We start from the raw sequence: 24,613 nt of genomic DNA on the forward strand, positions 1-24,613 counted from the left end.
CTATCAGGGTATGGAAGGAAATGCTGATATTAATAGCAAAATTTGGGCAAAGTGCAGAAAAACTTATAGAAGAAGGGGGAGTTAGAAAGATCTGGAGGGAACAGGAGCTCCACTTGGAGACCAACAGAGCAAAGAAACCTATTCCCAGGGCAGTCTGCAGATAGTGATATTCCAACCAAAACCATGCAAGGAGAGGACCTAGATCCCCTGCTCAGATGAAGCCCATTGTCTGATCAGTTTCTAAGTGGGTCTCTAGGAAGGGCCTCAAGTGCTGTCTCTGACCTGAACTCAGTGACTGACTCTTTGATCACCTCTACCTGCATGGTGCAGCCTTGCCAGGCCATAGAGGAAGCAGTTGCATCCAGCCCTGATATGCCCTGATAGGCTAGGGTCAGATAAAAGGGGTAGGGGAGGTCCTCTCCTATCAGTGGACTATAGGAGGGGCATAGGAGGAGAAGAGATAAGGTGGGTGGGACTGGGAGGATATGGAGGAGGGGACTACACAGCTGGAATACAAAGTGAATAAATTCTAATAAATAATAATTAAAAAATATAAAAACGATCCTCTTCTCTGGCCTGGTAAGACTGAATCATCCAAGGAGTCCTGATGAGACTTAAAAAGCTGTGAGCAGATGGCAACAGAGTAGAACTTCCCCTTTCATTGGACTAGGTTGGACTAGGGGAAGAGGATGATGGAAAGAGAGAGGAAGGGTGGGACTAGGGGAACTGAGGGAGAGGGCTTCAATCAAGATATATAATGAATAAATTGGGAAGACAAAATGTATATAAACAAATACAAAATGATATGATATTTTTAATAAAAGCGTATAGTATCTTTTGTTTTCAAGATATATGTCTTAATTGATAATTCCAATGTTTCCTTATTCTAAGATCTTTCTGTTTTATGACCTTTCCCTTTTCTTTATTTTATTCTTGATTGATCTGATTACTGTTTTATTTCTGTTACTGATGCTTTCTACATACAGTAAGGGAAAAGGCCCAAGGTACCCTGCACAGATGTAGCCTATGGCAGTTCAGTGTCCAAGTGGGTTCCATAATAATGGGAACAGGGACTGTCTCTGACATGATCTGATTGGCCTGCTCTTTGATCACCTTCTCCTGAGGGGGAAGCAGCCTTGCCAGGCCATAGTGGAAGACAATGCAGCCACTCCTGATGAGTCCCAATAGACTAGGATCAGAAGGAAGGAAAAGAAGACTTCCCCTATCAGTGGACTTGGGGAGGGGCATGAATGCAGAGGGCAGAGGAAGGGAGGGATTGGGACGGGAAGAGGGAGGGGCTAATGGGGGGATACAAAGTGAATAAAGTGTAATTAATAATGAAAAAGTTTACAAAATAAAAAGGATGGAAGTTACTCACAGATGTTACAGTGATAACAGACTTTAAAATTAAAATAAACTTTAAGTTGAAAATGGTGAGGCCAGAAAACTGGGGATCTGCATAAGGTTGGCTCAAAACTAGCCAAGAAACCATGTGGAGAAAGGAAGACCATCCTCCGTTGCTGGTGGGAATGTAAACTTGCACAATCACTTTGGAAATCAATCTGGTACTTTCTCATACAATTATGAATAGTGCTTCCTCAAGATCCAGCTTTACCACTCGTAGGCATATATCCAAAATATGCTCAAGTACACAACAAGGGTATTTGTTCAACCATGTGTTTATCAGTTCCATTCGTAATAGCCAGAATTTGGAAATAACCTAGATAGTCGGAAGAATGGATACAGAAATTGTGGTACATTAACACAATGGAATACTACTCAGCAATTAAAAACAAGGAAATCATGAAATTTGTATGCAAATGGTGGGTTAAAGAAAATATCATCTTGAGTGAGGTAACCCAGAAGCAGAAAGACACACATGGTATAGACTCACTTATAAGTGGTTATTAGACATATAATAGGATAAACATACTAAAATCTATACTCCTAAAAAAGCTAAACAACAAGGAAGACCCTAGGGAAGATGCTCAATCCTCATGCAGAAGGGCTAATGCAATAGATGTCAAAAGCAGGAGAAGACAGGAATTAGGACAGGAGCCTACCACAGACAGCTTCTGAAAGACTCTACTGATAGAGGTATCATAGCAGAAGCTGAGGCTCATAGCCAAACTTTTGGCAGAGTGCATGGAATTTTGTGAAATAAGGGGGAGATAGAAAGACCTGGAGGGCACAGATGCTCCAAAAGGAGACCCACAGAGACAAAAAACAAACAAACAAATAAACAACAACAACAACAACAAAAACAGGGCTCTGGGGTCCTTGCAGAGATGGCAACCCCAACCAAGGACCATGCTTGGAGAGGACGTAAAACCCCTCCTAACATGTAGCCCAGAGACTCAGTCTCCAATTGGGATCCCTAGTAAGGAGAGCAGTGGTTGTCTCTTCCATGAACCTAGTGGCAGGCTCTCTGATCACCATTCTGTGAGGGGGGTGGAGCCTTGCCAGGCCACAGAGGAAGACAATGCAGGTAGTCCTGATGAGACTATGGTCAGACAGAATGGGAGGAGGACCTCCCCTCTCAGTGGGCTAGGGAAGGGGCATAGGGGAAAACAGGGAGGGAATGTGGGATTGAAGGAGACAAGGGAGGGTGTCACAGCAGGGATAAAAAGTGAACAAATTGTAATAAATAATTAATAAAAAAAATTTAAAAATCATAAAAACCGTATGTGAAATACAAGAACACAACATTGTTTTCAGAAAATTTAGATAACAGAAAGGTCACAGATGAAACTTACAATGTAAAATATAAGGTGATAAGTGTCTTACTCACTGTTCTATCATTTGGAAAAGACACCATGACCAAGTGACTATGCATCCTGGTGACTAAGCCTTCAAATACATGAGTCTATGAGGCTATTTTTATTCAAATCACACTCGTTTCAATCTTGTTTGCCTTTTAAGGACAGAAGTACAAATAGAATACACACTACAATCAGTTGAAGAGAGGGAACAGGATGGGAGCCTAACATAGATACCCTCTGAAAGACTCCGCACACCAGGAGACGTAAGCAGATGCTGAGACTCATAGACAACATTTGTGCAGAACACAAAGATTCTTATGGGGAGAGTTGGGGGATAGAAGGTCCCATAGTGGGCAGGAGCTCAAGAGGGAGACCAAGAGAGACAACAAGTCTGGGCTCAGGGGACACTTCCAAGACCAATGCACTAACCAAGGACCTTGCATGGAGAGGACCTTGGCTCACTGCTCAGATGTGGCTAATAGACCTTTCAATTTTCATGCGGGTCCCATAGGAGCAAGGGCTGTATCTGACATGGAATCTGGGGCTTGCTCTTTGATCACCTCCCACTGGCAGGGCAGCCTTGCTAGGCCACAGAGAAAGATGATACAGCAGTCCTGATAAGACATTACAGGCTGGATTCAGTTAGTAGGGGAGGAGGGCTCCCCATTTCTGAGTGTTAGAGGAGGGGAATAGGGGGAAAGAGAGAGGGAGGACTGGGAGGAGACAAGGGAAGGGGCTACAGTCACGATGTAAAGTGAATAAATTACAAAAATATATTTACATTTTAAAAAAAACAAATAATAATATGTGGTTTTATGTTGAGGTTCTCCAAAGACTTAAAATTCAGAACATAATTTCACATGCTGATTTGCTCTTTGTGTGTATTCTTTCATAAGTTGTCTATTCTAGTAATAAGTTTAATTTTCAACTGTATTGTTTCCCTTTTATTGAATCATAAGCTTTCATTATGAAAATTAGGTAACAATCCATTATTAGATCTACCTATTGTTAAAATTTTTATTAATTTCTGTATTTTTGCTTTATTTAGCATCTCATCCAAAATAGAATTCTTTAAATGTAATAAAAGAAAAATCACAAAGCCATTCAACTACATCACCTCTACTTTGTTTTCTCACCTTTCATTTTACATTCATTGGTGGTACTTTTCAAGTTAGCTTTTGTGAAGACTGTAAGTTCAAAGTCTAATATCAGTTCTTTGCATATGGATATATATTTGTCATGGCAATGTTTGTATAAAAATAGTCTTTCCTTCATTGTATTGTTTTCACTGACTTGATAATGTTCAATTGGATATTTTTATGTATGTGTGTACATAATAGTTTTTATTTCACTGGTCTGTATGTCTACTCATAATTCTATTATTTCTAAATCAAATATCTGTATGAAGAAAACAAAGGTGGATTTTAGTTGTCATCTTGAAAATACATTGTCAATATAAGAATTCTTTTCCTTTATGCATACTTTCAGGCTAGTCATGAAACATATATATATATATAGAAATAGAAACAATACAAATATACATTTACAGATAGAGAATATATGTAGAAATATATAAATATTATAATAAAAAACAAGATATGTTTCATCAATGCAGAAATAGGATTCTTCAAAACTAAAGCATCCTTCTATACCATATCACATATTTATTCATTTATTCACCTTGAATATGTCTGGAAACAGAACTTTAGAAAACATGTTTGTTGTAATAAAGCATACACTATCAAGCAATAAGATGCAGTTCTTCAGTCCCAAGTATCAAGATGCTGATGAGGAGGATCACAAGTTTATAGTCAGCCAATTCTACATAGTAATACGCTTGTCTAAGAGTAAAATAAATAAATAACAAAATAACAAGATACTGAATTGGTACATCTTCACACTAATGCCATAATTTTAATGTATAATCTGCTGTGTAAATGACAGATGTTTTCTGAGAGTGGCTTTTGTGGTTTGAATAGTTCCACATTATATACTCAAAAATCTTTTTGTTTCCCATAATGTTTTAAACATTACTCAGCTAAAACTCTCCAACTCCCTAGTGTCACTGAGGTCTACCTGAGACAATGTAACTTCTTCACTGTCTTGCTTTAACTGAAAGTCCTTCATGAAACTCTATTCCTGTACACAGAGCACAAGAGAGCCAGATAGAAAGATATTTTCTACTTTCAAAATTGGTTATTGTCTCTCTTCCTTTTATGTGAGGATTTTATAGAAGAAAAAAAAACTGAACTTTATCTAATGCAAACCAATATACTACTAATAATGTGATCTTCATTAGTGTGGGGAAGACTAAATTTTATCATTGACACCATTTTCTGTGAACTTTATTTTTCTTAGTATCCAGTCAATATAACAGATAAAGATTAGACTGGCTAATAAAATACTAAAATTTCAGGCATTCATAAGCAAGTATATGGTAGGTTTCTAGTATATTCCATAATACCAATTGACAGCTTACCTTTAACATAAATAAAAACTGCATTTCTGGAAAAGAGAATGATTCTAAAAGGAAGACAATATTGCATATCTTGCTGGACTCAATTGCTTGGAGATTTGTTTCAATTTCTGCTCATTCATTAATTAGAATAGCATGTTAAATATCTCCCAGGCTTAACAAGACATTTTAGTGACAATCTTGTTTGAAAGGTACCAATATTGGTTGTAATGACAGTCACTTGTCCTTCCACACAAAAGTGAAGATCAAATATGATGGAAAGAATTAAACAAGACCAAAATATTCATAGAGTGAAACACATCTCCTGAACTGAATTACATTTACTGGATTAAATATTGAGCTTCTTTTTTTAAAGTAATCTATTTCATATTTGTTAATCCTTCAACTTAATTCTCAATAAGTAAATTTGTCAGGCAATTATACAAAGTTGGCTTAATTTTCTGCTTACTCAAAGAATTTATCCTTAGGTTATTCCCATATCTAAATTTGTAAAACTAATATATTTTCATCACATTTTTGATAATATATTAAATATATTCAAAGCACTATTGATATTGGTTTCTAAATATTTAACAAATATAAACTTCTATAGAGATTTGGTAATAAAATTGTAAGTGTCCATTTTTCTCAATTTATTTAGTTTCACAAAGGAGAAAAATATAATTATAAATGCCAATCTGTAGCCTCTTGCTTCTAAGAAATTTTTCTGGAGTTTAACACTTAACCATTTTTTTTAATTCTAAATATTCAGCAAGTGTGAGCCATTAAATCTACTCTCAAAATTTTGTTGAAAATCATTTCCCTGTCTCACATTGAAAACCTAAGACCTCTCTACCCCCATATGATATTTTCCCTCCTTTTTTGTTTCTTTTTCTGCTGTTGCTGACATATAATATATAATATTGTGTATATGATATATACAATATATGATATATATATATATATATATACACACACACACACATATATATATATATATACACACACAGGTATGCAGGGGTGGTTCAATATATGGATATCCATCAATGTAATCCACTATGTAAAAAAAATTGAAAGAAAAAAAACACATGATGATTTTCTTAGATACTGAAAATGCATTTGATAAAATCCAAAACTCTTTCATGTTTGAAGTCTTAGAAAGATCAGAGATAAAAGGCCCATACCTAAATATAGTAAAGACAATATACAGCAAGTCTATAGCCAACATCAAACTAAACGGAGAGAAATTTAAATCAATCCCACTGAAATAAGGACAAGGCAAGGCTGCCCACTCTCTCCATATCTGTTCGACATAGTTCTTGAAGTCCTTGCTAGAGCAATAAGATAATTAAAGGAGACCAAGGAGATTCAGTTTGGAAAGGAAGTCAAAGTATCACTATCTGTGGATAATAATAACATAAGTGACCCCAAAAAATCTACCAGGGAACTCCTTCAGCTGATAAACATCTTCAGCAAAGTGGCTGGATACAAAATTTAACAAAAAAAAAAATCAGTAGCCTTCCTTTATACAAAAGACAAATGAGCTGAGAAAAAGAAATTAGGAAAAGAACACCCTTCACAATAGCCACAAGTAACATAAGTACCTTGGTGAAACTCTAACCAAACAAGTCAAAGACTTGTATGAAAAAAAAAAAAGCTTCAAGTTTCTAAAGAAAGAAAGAGAAGAAGATATCAGAAGATAGAAAGATCTACCATGCTCATGTCTTGGCAGGGTTAACATAATAAAAATGATCATCTTACAAAAAGCTATCTACAGATTCAATACAATTTCTAACAAATTACCAACACAATTCTTTACAGACATTGAAAGAAAAATTCTCAACTTCATATAAAATAACAAAAAACCCAGATAGCTAAAACAATCATCTACAATAAAAGAACTTCTGGAGGTATCTCCATCCCTGATTTCAAGCTGTGCTATAAAGCAATAGTAAGAAAAACTGCCTGAAAATGGCAAAGAAAAACCAAAATGGTGGATCAATGGAATTTAATGGAAGACCCAGAAATAAACCCACACACTTACATTATTATTTATTTATAAGAGAAGCATATAGTGATATATTAGTTAGTAACTGTCTTATTAACTTAAAATAAAGATATTACTGGTAAATTGAGAACATTAAAATTAAAAGCACTTAATCATAAAGATGAATAGAAGTTATAATTCATACTTTATACATTAATTTGAGAATTTTCTCTTCTTAATAATGAAATAAAAAGAAAGTTAGATCATATATAAAGTGATATTAATTTTGTGGGGAATTTATTAAATAAAATTTATTATATGACAGGCTCTAAGAGCAACAATCAATAAATGGGAACACATGAAACTGAAAATCTTCTGTAAAGCAAAGGACACCATCATCAAAACAAAACGACTGCCTACAGATTGGTCTTCACTAACCCTTTATCTGACAGAGGGCTAATATTCAGTATATATAAAGAATAAAGAAGCTGAAAAGCAGCAAATTACGTAATCCAATTAAAAATGGGGAAAGAGCTAAACGGAAAACTCTCAGTAGAGGAATATCGAATGGCAGAGAAAGAAATGCTCAAAGTCATTAGCCATTAGGGAAATGCAAATTAAAACAACCCTGAGATTTCACCTTACACCCATCAGAATGGCCAAGATGAAAAACTCAAGTGACAACACCTGCTAGAAAGGTTGTGGAGAAAGGGGAACCCTCCTCCACTGCTAGTGGGAATGTACAACCACTCTGGAAATCAATTTGGCGCTTTCTCAGACAATTAGGAATAGCGCTTCCTCAAGATCCAGCCATACCACTCCTAGGCATATACCCAAAAGAGGCTCAAGTACACAATAAGGATATTTGCTCATCTATGTTTGTAGCAGCTTTATTTGTAATAGCCAGAGGCTGGAAATAGCCCAGATGCCCCTCAACTGAAGAATGTATGCAGAAATTTTGGTAAATCTACACAATGGAGTATTTCTCTGCAATGAAAAATAAGGAAATCATGAAATTTGCAGGTAAATGGTGGTATCTGGAAAGGTTCATCCTGAGTGAGCTGTCCCAGAAGCAGAAAGTATATACACATGGTATATACTCACTCATATAGACATAACATAGGATAAACCTACTAAAATCTGTACACCTAAACAAACTAATCAAGAGCAAGGACCCTGACTAAAACGCTCAATCCCCATCCTGAAAGGCAAAGAGGATGGACATCAGAAGAAGAGAACAAGAAACAAGCTAGGAACCTGCCACAGAGGGCCTCTGAAAGGCTCTTTCCTGCAGACTATCAAAGCAGATGCTGAGACTTATAGCCAACTGTTGGGCAGAGTGAATGGAATCTTATGTGAGAAGTGGGAAACATGAGGTCCCATTTATTGATTGTTGCTCTTAGAGCCTGTGCTGTTGGTGTTCTGTTCAGGAAGTTGTCTCCTGTGCCAATGAATTCTAGGCTGTTTCCCACTTTTTTTTCCAACTGATTTAGAGTATCTGGTTTTATGTTGAGGTCCTTGATCCACTTGGACTTTAGTTTTGTGCAGGGTGATAAATATGGGTCTATTTTCATTTTTCTGCATGTAGACATCCAGTTGGTCCAGCACCATTTGTTGAAGATGCTGTCTTTTTTCCATTGAATGGATTTGGCTTCTTTGTCAAATATTGAGTATTCATAGGTGTGTGGGTTTATTTCTGTGTCTTCTATGCGATTCCATTGATCCTCCTTTCTGTTTCTATGCCAATACCATGCAGTTTTTATTACTGTTGCCCTGTAGTACAGCTTGAGATCGGGAATGGAGATACCTCCAGATGATCTGTTGTTGTACAGGATCGTTTTGGAGATTCTGGGTGTTTTGTTTCTCCATATGAGAAACTGAAAAGCTTCTGTAAAGCAAAAGACACTGTCATCAAAACAAATAGACAGCCTACAGATTGGGAAAGAATCTTGACCAATCCTTTATCTGACAGAGGGCTAATATCCAGTATATATAAAGAACTAAAGAAGCAGAAAAGCAACAAACCAAGTAATCCACTTAAAAAATGGGGAACAGAGCTAAACAGAGAATTCTAGAAAGAGGAACATCGAATGGCAGAGAAACACTTAAAGAAATGCTCAACATCATTAGCCATCAGGGAAATGCAAATCAAAACGACCCTGAGATTTCACCTTACACCCATCAGAATGGCCAAGATGAAAAACTCAAGTGATAGCACATGCTGGAGAGGTTGTGGAGAAAAGGGAACCCTCCTCCATTGCTGGTGGGAATGTAAACTGGTTCAACCACTCTGGAAGTCAATCTGGCACTTTCTCAGACAACTAGGAGTAGTGCTACCTCAAGACCCAGCTATACCACTCCTAGGTATATACCCAAAATTTGCTCAAGTACACAACAAGGACATTTGTTCAACCATGTTCGTAGCAGCTTTATTTGTAATAGCCAGAACTTGGAAACAATCCAGATGTCCATCAATGGAGGAATGGATACAGAAATTGTGGTATTTTTACACAATGGAATACTACTCAGCAATCAAAAAGGAGGAAATCATGAAATTTGCAGGCAAGTGGTGGGATCTAGAAAAGATCATTCTGAGTGAAGTATCCCAGAAGGAGAAAGACAAACTTGGTATATACTCGCTTATATAGACCTACAAGTTATGATAAACATAATGAAATCTACACACCTAAAGAAGATAATCAAGAAAGTGGACACAGGCAAAAGTGACTAATCCTCATTTAGAAAGACAAATGGGATGTGCATTGAACTTATGACAGGAGTCTACCACAAAAGGCATCTGAAAGACTCTACCTAGCAGTGTTTCAAAGCAGACGCTAAGACTCATAACCAAACCCTCCGCAGAGTGCAGGGAATCGTATGAAAGAAGGGAAGTTAGTATGATATGGAAAGGATAGGAGCACTACAAGGAGCAAACATATCAGGGCACAGGGTCTTTTCTGAGACTGACACTCAACCAAGGACCATCTATGGATATAACCTAGAACTTCTGCTCGGATGTGGCCCATGGTAGCTCAGTAACCAAGTAGTTTTCCAAAGTAAGGGGAACACGGACTATTTCTAACAGGATCTCAAGGGCAGGCTGTTTGACACCTCCCCCCAGGGGAGGAGCAGTCTGTTAGGCCACAGAGGAGGACTTTGCAGCCAGCCCTGAAGATACCTGATAAAACAGGGTCAGATGAAAGGGGAGGAGGTCCTCCCCTATCAGTGGACTTGGAAAGGGGCAGGGAGGAGACCAGGGAGGGAGTGTGGGGTTGGGGAGGGAATGAGGAAGCGGGATACAGCTGAGACACAGAGTTAACAAAATGTAACTAAAAAGAAAAAATAATAATTAAAAAAAAAAAGAAAAAAGAAAACAGGAAACAACCTAGGAACCTGCCACAGAAGGCCTCTGAAAGCCTCTGCAGTATAGACTGCCAAAGCAGATGCTGAGCCTGATGGCCAACTGATAGGCAGAGTGAATGGAATTTTATGTAAGAAGTGGGAAATAGTAGGAGCTGGAGGGGACGGGAACTCCACAAGGAGAGCAACAGAACAAGATAATTTGAACACAGGGAACTTCCCAGAGACTCATACTCCAACCAAGGACTATTTGTGGAGATAACCTAGAACCCCTGCACAGATGTAGCCCATGGCAGTTCAGTGTCCAAGTGGGTTACATAGTAATGGGAAGAGGGACTGCCTCTGACATAATCTGATTGGCCTGCTCATTGATCACTTCCCCCTGAGGGGGGAGCAGCGTTACCAGGCCACGGTAGAGGACAATGCAGCCACTTTTGATGAGAACTGATAGACTAAGATCAGAAAGGAGAGGAGAACCTCCCCTATCAGTGGACTTGGGGAGGGGCATGCATGCAGAAAGGGGAGGGAGGGTGGGATCGGGAGGGGAGGAGGGAGGGGCTTATGGAGGGATACAAAATGAATAAAGTGTAATTAATAAAAAAAAAAAAGAAGTGGGAAACAGTAAGATCTGGAGAGGACAGAAACTCTACAAGGAGAGCAACAGAACCAGAAAATTTGAACACAGAGGTCTTCCCAGAAACTCATTCTCCAACTAAATACCATGTATGGGGATAACCTAGAACCTCTGAATAGATGTAGCCCATGGAAGTTTAGTGTCCAAGTGGGTTACATAGTAATGGGAAGAGGGACTGCCTCTGACATAATCTGATTGGCCTGCTCTTTATTCACCTCCCCCTGAGGGGGGAGCAGTCTTACCAGGCCACAGAAGATGTCAATGCAGCCACTCCTGATGTGATCTGATAGACTAAGATCAGAAGGAAGGAGAGGAGGAACTCCCCTATCAGTGGACTTGGGGGAAAGCATGCATGAAGAAGAGGGAGGGATGGTGGGACTGGGAGGGGAGGAGGGAGAGACTTGTTGGGCGATACAAAGTGAATGAAGTATAATTAATAAAATAAAATAAAAATTTTTTTTTAGGAATTAATATCATGTAGTAAAATATTTATTATATATTTTTATAATATAAATAAGGTAAATTAATTCATAATATCTATATCTTTTTGGGTAAGAACATCTGAAACTAATTTTATATTGTGTAATATGAACTATATTTATCATAATAACTAATGAATTTAAAAATTGATGACCTACTCTTATCAAAGTGAGACTTTATATATATGCATATATAATATATATGTATACATGTGTATGTATATAGATAAATATATATGTATGTATTTATATATATATGTACATATGTATATGTATACATATGTTATGTGTATATAGACACACGTATGTATGTGTATATATAGATACATATATATATCTGAACAAGGATTGTATATGTATGTATCTATATATACATACACAATCCTGGTGGTTTAGTACTATTCTGTGAGCACAACAGACACTGTTTTTGTTTTTTTTTTTTTTTTAATTTTATTTTTTTCTTATCAGTTACATTTTATTAACTCTGTATCCCAGCCCTGTCCTGATCCCTCATTCCCTCCCAGCCCCTCCCTCCCTCCCTCATCTCCACTGTGCCCCTTGCCAAGTCCACTGATAGGGGGGACCTCCTCCCCATTCATCTGATCCTGTTTTATCAGGTATCTTCAGGACTGGCTGCAAAGCTCTCCTCTGTGGCCTAACAGGACTGCTCCTCCCTTGGGGGGTGGGGAGGCCAAAGAGCCAGTCATTGAGTTCCTGTTAGACTAACTCCCCTTCTTTCTTATGATTCCCTGTACTCTGCCAAAGGTTTGGTCATGAATCTTTGCTTTGAAAACACTGCTAGTTAGAGTCTTTCCAATGCACTTGTAGACATCCAGTTAGACTAGCACCATTTGTTGAAGATGCTGTCTTTTTTTTTCATTGCATTGTTTTGGCTTGTTTGTCAAAAAAAATCAATTATCTGTAGATACATACATATGTGTACATATATATAGATACATATGTATGTATATATGTATCTATATATACATATTTGTATCTCCCTATACATGTATACATGTATCTATATACATGTACCTATATACATATATCTATATATCTATATACATATATGTATATGTATCTATATACAGTATATGTTTGTGATTTTTTTTGTTTTGGTTTTGATCCATGTTGTTCAACAATAACTGTCTTATAACATCCCTAGCTATAATTCAATAGTTGTACAGTCCCCAAATTTGGATGTCTCACCAGTCCCCCAAAAAATTGTTTTTGATACTGAAAAAAGACTGCCTCAGCAATAGGATAGATGAAATTTCCAGTTAGGGTGAATAAAGAAAGAAAAACAAAAACTAAAAACTAAAATGCCTAAGTTGTTTCCAGATTTTGACTATTATGAATGATGCTGTTCTGAACATTGTTGAACAAATGTCCTTGTATGGTGGAGCATCTTTCAGATATATGTCCAGGAGTGGTGTAGGTGGACCTTGAGGTAGTACTATTCTTAATTTTCTGAGAAAGATAATAGCCAGAATCTGACAACCTAGATACACCTCAACCAAAGAATGGATACTGAAATTGTGGTATATTTACACAATGGAATACTAGCAATTGGAACAAGAAATCATGAAATTTGCAGGCAAATGGATAGAACTAGAAAAAAAATCATTTTGAATGAGATAAAACAGAAGCAGAAAGACACACATGGCATATACTCACTTATAGGTGGATATTAGCCATATATTATAGGATAAACATACTAAAATCTATATAAGCTAAACAATAAGAAAGACCCTAAAAAAGAAGCTGAAATCTCACTCAGAATGGCAAACTGGATAGACATCTAAAGTAGGAGAAGACAGGGAACAGGACAAGAGCCTTCCACAGAGGGTCTCTAAAAAAATCCTAAAAAGCAGGGTATCAAAGCAGATGGTGAGACTCATAGTCAAAATTTGGACAGAGTATAGGGAAGAAGGGGGAAATAGAAAGACTTTGAGGTGACAGGAATGCCACAAGGAGACCACCAGAGCCAACAAATCGGAGCAAATGGGGGCCTGCAGGTACTGATGCACCAACCAAGGACCATGCATGAAATGGACCTATATCCCCTGCTCAGATGTAGCTGACAGGCAGCTCAGTCTTCATGTAGGTACCCTAGCAAGGGAGCAGTAGCTGTCTCTGAGATGGACTCTGTTGCCTGCTCTTTGACAGCTTCCCCTTAGTGGTGGTGCATTACCAGGCCACAGAGGAAGAAGATGCAGGCAGTTCTGATGAGATGTGATAGGCAAGGGTCAGATGGCAGGGGAGGAGGGCTCCCACTTTCTAAGAAAAAGGGTAGGGGCATGGGGGAAAGAAGTAGGGAAGGGGAGACTGGGAGGAGATGAGAGGGGGAGCTACAATTGGGTTATAAAGTGAGTAAATTATTTTAAAATTATTTTAAATTTAAAAACAAACAAACAAAACCCAAGGTTTCTTTCTTCAATGCTTTTTTTATTCAGTCTGCCACCAAAAGTTGCACCCCACAAATACAGTGGAGCATCCAGCTTGAAATAGTTTCAAGAAAATGCCTCACAGGAGTGCCCAGTTGGCTTGAGTTTTAGTTGATTCCAGAAGCAGTCAAGTTGATAACAAACATTACCCATCACAATTCCATCTGTTGTCAACTGAAACACAATCACATATCCTTATGTGTGTTTAATTTCCAAATCAAAACAATAACTGGTTTAAAATTCAACAAAGTATGATAAATCTCCCCTCCATATAAATATAAACTCATATATTTTAGGGTGGCTTGCAAATTCTTTAATAGAATACTTAGACTTTTAGACCTTGAGCATTTCATTGCATATATGTGTGTGTGTGTATATATATATTACATTACTTGTATTCTCAATTTATGTTACATTATATGATAAATTAATCAAGAGAAGAAAACACTAATATTTGACACGCACATACATGTTTTTAACAAAATAGGACAGAAATACTAATATAACCCAGTCCTCATTTATGAAGCTTGTCACATGGTTATAGCTATCATATGTAACTACTTGCATCTATCACCAAGTTTATGTTTTCTTTACCCACAGCAATTATCTTACTCAGTACATCTTGTTCCTTTCCTAGAATGTTGACCCATACCAGCAACCATGACCTGTCTGTGAACCTTATAATTCTACCTTGGTTTGGTTGTTGTATTTTCCTCTTCACCCTAATTAGATGATATGGTAGCAACAAGAGATGCTCTAAAATAAGCTCCTGTACTGTAGACATAATCTTTTTTTTTTTCCATCCATGTGAGAAGCAATCCATCTTCCCTCTAGCAATCTGGATCAGTTTTCTGACATTGTTGCTTTAGTAGCTTGTTGATATAAGAATATCAGGAAGATTAAAGTTGTTAATTCAATGGAATGTTGTCTCCCTTAACAGGAGCACTCTTCCATGTAGAATCAAACTTCTAAGCCAATAGAGTATAACAATACAGATGGACCTATTCCTATTTATACTCCTTGATTCATAGACCCGTGAATTTTGGCGTTAGGAGAAATAGTGATATTTATTAGATGTTGATTCTGGAAAACAGTGCTCCAAATTACAGCCACATAATTGGTACTGTACCTGTGGTTTGAGAGGCCATTCCTCCATTCTATAATATTAATTTCTTCCGAATGGTAGGCTCTGTGAGTTGCAGTGAATGATGCCACTGTCACATCTCTTGGATGTAAAGTGAACTCCTTGGTCATAGATAGTGTTCTGTTGAATAATATGATGATATATAAGGATTTCTATAAGTCCATCAGTGATGGTTTGGGAAGTAGCATCATTTATAGAAAAGGAAAATTCATAGGAATAGATGTGTATACCTGCAAGAAAAAAAGTTACCCTTTCCATGAATGAAATGGTCCAATGTATTCAACGTATGAGTAGGAAGCTGATTGGCCATACTGGACACTGATGTTAGATCAGGTGATCACTGGTGATCTCAGATGCCTTGCAAATCATCCACTTAGTGTCTATAGCCAAATAAGCCTTGATGAATTGAAGTAAATGATGTTGAGCCTATGCCTACCCTTTATATTCACCACTATGGTCACTTTTTTCATGTACTCTAGCTGTAATTTAATGTAATATATTATCTTCATTAATGATCATGTGTGTGTGGTATAATTTAGATATAATAACTGATTTTTGCTTCATTCATTCACTTTGTTGAATATTTTCTCTGTTTGAATGTATAAAATAGTAATTAAAAATATAACAGGACCACTATTACAGTGCCAGAAGAAAAAAAGTGTAGGGGACACACCTTTGTCTTAAATTTTTGAAGTTCTGTCATAAAAATACTTATAAAAGAAAGACAAAGATGTACAGGTTGCCTTGGTTATGCTGTCTTTTCTCAACAAGAAAAAGCAACCACGACTGTCCATAGTGATTTATTTAAGACAGTGCAGAAATCACCCCTAGATCTACCTTACTATCTCAGAGATTTTAATTTGCCATGGTTTTACAAGGCATCTTCAAGAAACGGTATCAAAATTTCATGAATGGACTGACCACTGAGCTAAAACAGAGGTGTGTAGATGATCCAAAATATGGAATTTTGACACATAAAGACCAACCCAACTGACTAATCAAAGCCTTTTATGTCACTCAAAATGATTGTACCACTGCATGGAAATTGTTTAATAAGTTTTACATATCTAATTTTGTTAGTTTATACTGTTACACCAAAGCATAGGTCTTCTTCGTTTATTACAAAGGAAATAGTTATGGATTTGATATATAGGCTTAGTAGCTTACGTTTGTTACACACTGCAATCACTACAATTTAAAAAAAAAAGTGGCTCAGCTAAACCTAAGGGCTGGAGAAATGTCTCAGAATGTTGAAATACTTGCTGTACAAACGTGGCGAACTGATTTCCAGTCTCCAGAACACACAGAACACCAGTGGATAAGCATGTTTTAATCTTTTGAGTGGTCCTACAGTGAGGTAGGAGATAGAGAGAAAAGAAACACTGGAAGTCAACTCATCCAGCCTATACAATGGCAAACAGAAAGGAGAAATCCTAACTAGAGTAAAATAAATAATGGGGTCTTCTATCCAAAGTTGTTTTCTGACATCTAATTGTATATGCACTCATGCATGGAAAATACTGGGAGTAATACTTATGACTAAAGATATGGTATAATTATAAGTAAGAGACTATAGAAAGAAAAAGAAGGCTATCATTGCATATACACAAAGTGAGACTAAGGATTCTGTTACACGTTCTTTATTCTCCTCTCTTTTTTCCTCTTTTTTTTTTATCATGGCCTGTGTCTTCCTATTGGCAGAAGATGACAGTGTGATGTGTTTCCACTTGCACATAGCAATATCTGTGACTTTTTAAAGTAAGGTTTATTGTAAACATCATCTGCTCACAGGGAAAATTAACCCTCTGGGAGTTAGAGGCATAAGAAAATTAGTAGAAAACACACTGAAACAGAAACAGAATTAACACTTCCCAGAGTGCTGTGCAAAATTTCATCAACTTCAGACTTGATTTCAGAAGTTTTAATCTTTATTTTGAAATAGAGCATTAATTATGTGATGAAGTGGATAATACTCTGGGTATCCCATTGCAAATTTCTCTCAAAATAATCACTTTTCCGGTTAAATAAACTAGTAATATCATCATCTAACAAAGCAGGAGTACTCACCCAAGAACAGGGCTCATGGAGTTGAGGTTATTAAGCCTGCCTCTATCTCATAGGACCTACCCAACCTTCCATGTTTTTCTTTTCAGAAATCACTCAAAGTTATGTCAAGAAAATAAAATTATAAATATAAATTGTGCAGCTACACTATTGTCCTCTGCCTATAGCTTGCTAACTCTAAGGAGGACTACCTGGATCTTCTTCCTTCATGGCCTGGCAAGGCCAAATAATCAGGGGCAAGTGATCAGAGAGCAGTTAACTGTGTTCATGATAGAGACAGCCCCTGCTCCCCTAACTCAGAGATCCACATGGAGAGTGATCTGCCAATCAGCCACATCTGAGCAGAGGGTCTAGGTTTTCTCCATGCATGGTGCTCCCTTGGTGCATCAGTCTCTGCAGGACCCCTGGACTCAGATCTTTTAATTTTGTTGATCTCCTTGTGGGGCTCCTGTCCCCTCCGTGTCCCTCTAATCCCACTCCTTCCACAAGACTCCCTGAGCGCTGCCCAAAGTTTGGCCTTGAGTCTCAGCATCTGGATGGAACCTTTCCGAAGACCCTCTATATTAGGCTCCCATCCTGTTCCTCTCTTCCACTGCTTCTGGTGTCTATCCTGTTTGCCATTCTGAATGAGATTTAAACATCCTCCCTAAGTCCTCTTTGGTGTTTAGCTTCTGTAGGTCTGTGAATGGCTATCCTATAATATTTGGCTAACATCTGCTTAAAAGTGAGTGTATACCATGGCTGTCTTTCTGTTTCTGGGTTACCTCACTCAGGATGATCTCTTCTAGTTCCAACCACTTGCTTTCAAATTTCATGATTTCCTTGTTTTTCATAGCTTAGTAGTATGCCATTGTGTAGATATACCACAATTTCTGTATCCATTCCTCCACCAAGGGACATCAAGGTAGTTTTGAGATTCTGGCTATTACAAATAAAGCTGCTACAAAGTTGAGCAAATGTTGAGCTGCCATGGGCTATATCTGTGCAGGGCTTCTAGGTTATCTCCATGAATGGTCCTTGGTTGGAGTATGAGTCTTTGGTTGGAGTATAAGTCTCAGAAAAGAATCCTGTGCCAGATATTTTGGTTCTGTTGGTCTACTTGTAGAACTCCTGAACCCTTCAGGTCTTTCTATCTCCCTCTTCTTTCATAAGATTTCCTGCACTCTGCCCAAAGTTTGGTTAAGAGTCTCAGCATCTGTTTTTATACCTTGCTTTTTAGAGTCTTTCAGAGGCCCTCTGTGGTTGGCTCCTGTCTTGTTTCCTGTTTTCCCCCTCTTCTGATGTCCATCCGATTTGCCTTTCTGAGAGAGGACTGATCATCTCACCCAGGGTCTTTCTCCTTGCTTAGCTTCTTTAGGTGTACAGAATTTAGTATGTTTATCCTATATTTCCTATATCCACTTATTAATGAGTATATATCACGTGTGTCTTTCTGCTTCTAGGATACCTCACTTAAGATGATCTTTACTAGGTCCCACCATTTGCCTGCAAATTCCATGATTTCCTTATTTTTAGGTGCTAAATAGTATTCCATTGTGTAAATGTACCCTAATTTCTGTAAACATTTCTCCGATGAGGGACATCTGGGTTGTTTCCAGCTTTTGACTGTGAAAGTATCAATATTCACAGATGATATGATAGTATTTATATGAACGACCCCAAAATTTCTACCAAGGAACTCCTTCAGCTTGATAAAAACCTTTAGTAAAGTGGCTGGATACAAAATTAACTCAAAGATATCATTAGCCCTTCTATATACAAACAACAAATAAGCTGAGAAAGAAATTAGGGAAACAATATCCTTCACAATAGCTAAAAAAGACAAAGTATCTTGGTGTAACTCTAACCAAGAAAGTGAAAAAATTTCAAGTCTCTGAAGAAAGAAATTGAGGAAGATATCAGACAATGGAAAGATCTCCCATGCTCATGACTTGGTAGGATTAACTTAGTGAAAAGGGCCAACCTATCAAAAGGAATTTACAGTTTCAATGCAATTCCCATCAAATTACTAGCACAATTTTTTACTGACTGTGAGATAAGTTTTTTTACAATTCTTACAGCATTGTATGTGTGTTTCTTCTTGTTTTATTTTCTATAATGTCAAACATTTCTAGTTTCTCTACTTGTTATGACATAGTTTTCTTTTCCTTTTCAAAATATTTATTGTTATTTTAATTGATGTATATGCCTATGTAGAAGTGTGTAAGGGTGCTTTCAGTTGCCAGAAGTTATTAGATTCCCTGCAGCTGGAGTAAAGCTGTGTGAGCCCCTGTGTGAAGTGGTAAAAGGAGAACCTAGGTTCTCTGGAAAAGCAGAAGTGCTTTAAACAACTGAGCCTTCTACATAATCCTTTTTTTCTCCTTAAAATATCTACAAAAATCATTCTGCACTCATAGTGTATACCTTAATTTGCTTGAATGACCCTCCCTATTATATATATGTATAATATATGTTATATATACATATACATTATATGTATATATATGTCAAATACTTTATTTGATCCAAAAATATTGCACACTTTTATTTGTCAAATAAAAATAAATATATTTGTAATAGTAACAGTAGTTAAGTGTTCATTTGTGATCAATATCGGATATATGACTTGTAATGTTTTTCTAGTTTGGTAAAAATCATATTTCAGTTGCTGCTTCTAAAGCAACATTCTGTAAACACAAAGCTGGTAAAATATTTGAAAAATGGTCACTTTTATTCAATATCATGATAGTATTGACCAAAATGTATCCTTCGATTATACTTTTAAAATTATGAAATTAGGAATTTACAACTTTCAATACATTGGTCCTTGAAAAACCCTCTTGTTTTCCATATTTATAATACTCTTCTTTCATTATATTCTCTTGCAACAGTAACAGATGGCAAATTTTAAATGGAAATGGCTTGAAATATAATAGTGCCAAGGGCACTCTGTTTAGACCTGGAACATAACATCCATGTTTTATCTTTTCAAACAGCCATTGATAATCTTCTTCAAAGACAAGGAAAGCAAGCGAATAGGAGATCACCAAGACTGTTGCATTTATCCTACCAACTTATGTGCTTATTCGAAGGAGTTTCAAGGGAGGCTAATGTGACAGGCTTGTCAAGATCAAGAATCACCTAGGTAACAAGGTCCCAGACACATCTATGAAGCATGATCTAGGCTAACTTAACTTAGGTGAGGAGAGCTACCCTAGTTATTTGTGACACCATTCTATTGCTTGATTGTATGAACTGAATAATAAGAAGAAAGTGAGCTGAGCACTGACATGTATGGCTGGCCAACTTAGCATTGTGGACATCATTGACCAGCTTTCTCAAGCTCAGCCACCCAAACATCTCTCCAGTAATAGACTCTGAGAGCAAATACGCCTTCTCTCTTTGAGTTGCTTTTGTTATATTTTTTTCTCAGAGAATCAATGAGACAAATAACTACAGCAGATGGTTTATTATGCATTAAATGAAAAGAGCTAAAAGGAATTATAGTTTTGTTTGTTTGTTTTAAATGTACTGTGCTGCATGATTGAATGGACCTTGCTGAGAGTTTTGTACAGCTTCCTCAGGTTTCAAAAGAAAATTTGTGTGCCAAAGAACTTCCTTAAAATTCTTTTAAAAATTAATCTATGGATATCTGACTTTTTGAAACTAACACTGAGAAATTAAAACTCTATGTAGAAAAAGTTATCTTTGATTGTTTATTTTAGGTGATATGTAATATTTAGAATTTATTTTTGTTGTTTTGCTTTAAAGGTGTAGCTATTTATTTCCCTTATGTATTAGTGTTTATGCCTTAGTGTATGCACACCCATAAAAGGTAATGCCAACAGGGAATAGAAACAAAATTGTCAGATCCCCTGGAATAACAAATGATGTGGGTACTGGGAACGGAATACAAAACCTCTAGAAAACTGGCAAGGGTTTTAATCATGGAGCCATCTCTTCAGCCCCTTAACCTTTCTGTTAAACATAAAATATAAGCAATTAAAATTTAAAGTGTTATTAATATTTCCTGGACAATATTAAGAAAATTAATTGGTAAATCCATATTTGGAATTGGAAACATTACAACCTACACTGATAATTTTACCTTTATTGTGTAAGATTTTACCTTTATTATGTAAGAAAAAGTGAATTCAATTGATGGTCATTAATTTTTGGATTTTTTTATTTACAGCATTTTTGTTTGTTGCTTTTTTCCTCTTTTGTGTTTTCAAACTCAATAGAGGCACAATATTGCAAACTGAAATAAGTGTTTAATTGGTATGTTAGCCATCATAGAGAAAAATAAAGTGAAATTAAAAGACACAAAAGGCTTATAGAATAAGCAAATTTTAAATATACACAAGTCTCTGATGTTTTGTAATGCTTCTATGTTAACTAATGACATTTTGTTCCCCTTATTTTTAAATTATTTAATTCATAACACATGTAAATATTTAAAAGGGTTCCTTTTCAAGTCATAAATAAGCTTCTTATCTTCATTTATAATACATATTTACTGTTCTATCACTTTGTTCTTACATCAAGCTTAATGGAGAGTTTTCTGCAGGATATCTTTCTTGTTTTGACTGGCTTCCTCCAGTCTCGCTTTTGTTCCTACCATTTCTTAGAATCTACATTTGACATGATGCCCAACGATCTTGCATGTGCTTAAACCAATGGTCAATTTTGAAAATAGCTGAACAAAAGAAAGATGGAAAGTCTGAAGCAAAGGCATTACCTTGGTAACATTTTTCACAATTTTTTGAAATAGGAAAAATATGCTTCAGTGGATCAAGTAAGCTCTGTGAGGAGAAACATGATAGGGAAAGAGTCAGAATGTTAAAAGAAATAAATAATAATGGGCCTTGTGCGCTATTACAATCCATGGCTTTTGCTTTTCCTGAAATGTACATTCACTGAGAACAGAGGGCTGATATGAATGTACATGTATCAGTCAATCCAAAGACATTCGAACACTGGACTGACAAAAGACATGTGTACCTAGGGTAGTAAACCAGAAGGAAAGCTAAGACACATTAGAAAAAAAAAAAAAAACAAACAACAAAGAGATCTCAAGAAAGAGAAAATATCCAGCTGAAACAAATGGTGTGATGCTAGCAAATTAAAATATTCAACAAAATTATTTCCCACAAACCGACAAGTTGGGCAGCAAACTATGGTATGGAACTGAAAGCAAATTTCTAGGACTGAAGATGTTGCTTGGCATTCGGTTGCTTATCTGGCATGCCACGGCCCTTGAGTTCATTCCTGCATAAAAAGTAAAATGAGAAATACTGCACTAAATGTTAAAAGATCCGTGAGCCCGAAAATCATGGTAAACAAAATGATTTGCCCAAGAAGAAGGTCCGTTGTCTGATTCTGTTCACACAGTGTCCCAAGTTCGGAAATCTGTGGGATGTAAGGGTTGAGTTGAACAGGTTGACGTGGAGAACCTCTGCTATGCATAGAGTTTCTTTTGATACTTATTTAACAGGGATTCTGGGAAGGATTGCATTGTCCCCAGCACTGACAGCAGGAGGAATAGGGAGACACAGGGTGCACGGTGCCTGGTGGACTTCCTTTCTAGAGTTTCCCACATGAAACTGGAATTCAATGTTTTGCTGCAGGAAGAATTTGAGAACAATTTTGAGCGTGAAACTAAATTGAAATGTATTAAGAAAAGATTTGACCTATTGCACACTTTCTGGAAGGAGAGGACTACAAGTATGGTTTGAATGGTTTCTGAAGTTACTTTATTCAAATAATTATGATTTCTAAAAAAAAAAAAAAAAAAAAAACCCTCTCTGTATCTTGTTTTATTTCTTTTTTTAATGAGATTATAGAATGGTTCTCTAGTGTCTTCAATAAAATTAAATAGTAATTAGCTAAAAAAAAAAAAAAAACAAAAAACAAAACAAAAAAAACCTCCTAAAACGAACTCAGTGGCTGGCTCTTTGATCACCTCTCCTAGGCAGGGTGAAGCCTTGTCAGACCAAAAAGGATGACAATGCAACCAATCCTGATGAGAACTGATAGGATAGGGTCAGATAAAAGGGGAGGAGGTCCTCCCCCATCAGGGTACTAGGGAAAGGGCATAGGGAGAAAAAAGGAGGATGGGTGGGACTGGTAGGAGATGAGGAAAAGAGCTGCAGTGTGGATATAAAGTGAATAAATTGTAATAAATAAATATATAAATAATTTTTTTTAAAAAATGAAAAATACAATTTATAAGTTATGCTTAAAAATATGAAGGAATCTTTATTAAATCACGGTGTAATGAAGGCAGATGATTTTACTGAAGTGACAACACGTGTTGGAAAAGATGTGGAGAAAGGGAAACCCTCCTCCATTGCTGATGGGAATGTAAACTAGTACAACCACTCTGGAAATCAATCTGGTAGTTTCTCAGACAATTAGGAATAGTGCTTCCTCAAGAGCCAGCTATACCACTGCTAGGCATACATGCAAAATATGCTCAAGTATACAACAAGGACATTTGCTCAACCATGTTTGTAGCAGCTTTATTCATAACAGCCAGAATTTGGAAACAACCCAGATGTCCCTCAACTGAAGAATGGATACAGAAATTTTGATATATTTACACAATGGAATACGACTCAGCAATTAAAAACAAGGAAATCATGCAATTTGCAGGCAAATGGTGAGACCTAGAAAAGATCATCCTGATTGAGGTATCCTAAAAGCAGAAAGACACATATGGTATATACTCACTAATAAGTGTATATTGGACATATAGTATAGGATAAACATATTAAATCTGTACACTTAAAGAAGCTAAGCAAGAAAGAGGACCCTGGACAAGATGCTCAGTCTTCATTTAGAAAGGCAAAGAGGATAGACATGAGAAGAGGGAGAAAACAAGGAACAGGACAAGAGCCTACCACAGAGGGCCTCTGAAAGACTCTACTCATAAGGATATCAAAGCAGATGCTGAGAATCATAGCTAAACTTTGGGCAGAGTGAAGGGAGTCTCATTAAAGAAGGGGGAGATAGAAAGACCTGGAGAGGACAGAAGCTCTACAAGAAGAGCAAAAGAGCAAAAAAATCTGGGCACAGGGGTCTTTTCTGAGACTGATACTCCAACCAAGGACCATGCATGGAGATAACCTGGAACTCCTGCACAGGTGTAGCCCATGGCAGCTCAGTATCCAAGTGGGTTGCTTAGTGATGAAAACAGGGATTGTCTCTGACATGAACTCAGTGGCTGGCTCTTTGATCATGTCCCCTGGTGGGGTAACAGCCTTACCAGGTCATAGAGGAAGACAATGTAGTTCTGGT

This window comes from Psammomys obesus, unplaced genomic scaffold (genome assembly GCF_907164565.1).
Source record: "Psammomys obesus unplaced genomic scaffold, mPsaObe1.curated_primary_1811, whole genome shotgun sequence".
NCBI classification, from domain to species: domain Eukaryota; kingdom Metazoa; phylum Chordata; class Mammalia; order Rodentia; family Muridae; genus Psammomys; species Psammomys obesus.